At 32.6% G+C, this 2,664-nt stretch overlaps 1 long non-coding RNA gene across 1 annotated transcript; it reads right to left on the bottom strand.

Moving 5' to 3' along the window:
- Nucleotides 1–414: 414 nt before the first annotated feature.
- LOC115925064 lies at nt 415–2,447 on the bottom strand. The gene is made up of 3 exons (XR_004064545.1): nt 2,258–2,447; nt 1,522–1,537; nt 415–606 (listed from the first exon to the last, which is right to left on the bottom strand). It is a non-coding gene; the product is annotated as an uncharacterized LOC115925064 (long non-coding RNA).
- Nucleotides 2,448–2,664: the final 217 nt, after the last annotated feature.

Raw genomic sequence — 2,664 nt, 5'->3', positions numbered from 1 at the left:
TTTCCAGAGTTTAGTTGGCCAATCATTTTCTTCACGCTAAAATGGACATTGACTAGTTGTTGGTCTCGTTTTAATAGGCCTAGCCGACTTTCTTTAAAATTTAACACAGGTTTTGTTTTTATCAATCATTGTGCGATCTTATGGAGTACTGATGAACTAAGTAGATCGATGAATCCCTAATAGTTAAGCGGAAGCTTCAAAACGATTTTATTACCAATAAACGTTTCAATCGTATGATTACATTAAAAACAAAGTTCAGTTAAGATTTATGTTCGTTTCTACATTTATAAGGATAACCAATCATATAATATATACAAGTCATAGAGCTTTTATTTATTAACAATGAAGAACTTACAGTTGACTGTATTCTCAGGCGAGACAGATTCCCAAATGCACTTCAACGTCTTAGTCGCTTGAGCACCCGGTCTTTGAGATGCTTTCCACATGCAGAGCATTTGAATGTTAGCGTCTTTGCGATTCTGCAATGTCTTGTGTTTGATGTTCTTAAGCTTGTTCTGACTGAATCCAAGCTTCGTGCCGATCTCCATGAAGTCCATCCACTTAATAGTTCTAGCCAGTTTGAGCAAGTCTTGGTCAGAAATGTCACTAAATAAATTGAGAAGAAATGATGTTCATTATACCAGAATCAAAGCTTATCATAAATTCCGGTTAGTGAATTGCTTTTCGACAGAAACCGTAATCCAGTCAATCGGATATTTGTCATGCAGTTGGATAGATCGATTGCTCCGATCAGCAAAACGTATATAAACAAATAAAGCCATGCATCATTGATACTCAAATCAATGGGACACGTAATCCGCTTGACACGCGGTCCAAAAGAAAATATTTTGTTTACGTTTTTATTTGTTACCAATTTTTAATAGCTTTATAACATTTTTACCATATTTATCTTACTAATATACCATTTATCTTTATTATAAGAAGGGTCAATGTATACAATTTTTGATAAGTGAATATTTATTTTCCGTCATATAACAGAAGGTTACCTTTTAGATTTAACGTTAAATTACCTTTTGTAACTCTCTATCGAATCGCCTTTGTTTCTTCCTATTTTGTATTCGCAACGACAAAATAAGATAAGCTCTCCAAACTTTGTTAGTAGAACCATAATTAACTGTATATGACGATTTACTTGGACTAAGTATACAGAATGTTTCAACAAATACTGTAGGTGGGCTTTATACATCACAGTGTTGCCAATTTGTGTATCACAGACGACAACTTTTAAAATTCATAATTTTCCTATTTATAATCAGATTTTGCTCAAGTTTGTTTCTCTCATTTTCGGCTTTAATTAATACCAGCTAATCATCTGGGTGAGCTTCTCCTTTGATAATCTCCCTGCTTGATGTTTTGACTTTCTGTCCTGCGAAATTTACTCTGGGTTTATTTCGTGAGAAAAATAATACACCTTCAGTTAGAATTTTGAGTAAGGGTTGCAGTTACGTTTTAGATTTGATCTACGGTAAGGGTAACCGACCACAAACAAACAAATCTTACCCGGTTGAAGTAATGTCTGAAGTCCGGTGGCCCAATATAAAGGACGTCATTGTTGCATTGAAAAGAAATTAAATATACGGAAATTAGTTTCTTCCACATAATCAAAAATGATTAAATGCAAAAATGTAATGATAGATACTTGAAAACATAGCTTTAAATATACTTTTCCACAATGTCTTCCTTCTATAATTTGCTAATCTATTTTAGAAAAAGAAAAATATATCAACACTCTATGTTCATGGCTACAACTATCACCCTAATTATTTTGTGTTATTGTTACTATTATTATTTTCATTACAAATATGTAAATATTATTCCTTTTATTTACAAATATATTGCAGTTTTTTTTTTTCATTTTTAATAAAAAGCGGTTCCTATATTCCAATAATTTGATATCAGGATTTTATTTTTCCTTTTTGTTTTGGTATTGTATTGTAAAAGTTTAAATTTTCATTTCACAGACGTGTAATAAAATTAATTTGTTATAGGGGCCTGCGACTTTTAATGTTGTCATTTATTAACATATTGCGCCACACTTATGATGACTATGATCATCATTGGCGTCAAATTGTTTTTCCCCCAAGACAACAATGGCCAATGTATAATTAAATCAAAAGATTACTACAGATCTATACACAGCTTAGGTAATATACATTTTGGGTCATTAGGCAATACATTTGGTATGCTTAAGAGTGTTAAGAATCTGCTATTAAATCTAAATGAGAAACAGTTAAACCTGTCATTTTCGTCTTTTCTGCCTCTGTTTCTGCAGACTTTAGGAGTGAAAGAAGCACTTCCTTCACATTTTGATGTGGTAGTTGTCTCTGTTTCCATGTTATCAAGATTTCGTGGATGGCCTCTTGTCTGTCTTTGAGCCTCTTATACTCTATTGCATCCAGTTGTTGTATTTGGAAACCAAGTGCAACTCCCAGTTCATAGAAATCGTCTATCGAAAGCTTTTCAGCGATGTTCTGGACATCTACATCAGGGAGATCATTTCGAGAAGTTCCTTCGATTTCTCTGTAAAAAAATACATGTAACTTTTTTTTCTTCATCTTAGTTTATATACAATTCCCATATATGGTGTTGCGTTATAAAATATTACTGATCATCCAAATTCCATTTAAATTTCGCAAAACGGAA

This window comes from Strongylocentrotus purpuratus, unplaced genomic scaffold (assembly GCF_000002235.5).
Source record: "Strongylocentrotus purpuratus isolate Spur 01 unplaced genomic scaffold, Spur_5.0 spur5_scaffold_17, whole genome shotgun sequence".
Lineage (NCBI taxonomy): Eukaryota > Metazoa > Echinodermata > Echinoidea > Camarodonta > Strongylocentrotidae > Strongylocentrotus > Strongylocentrotus purpuratus.
This window is presented reverse-complemented; position numbering and strand designations above follow the sequence as displayed.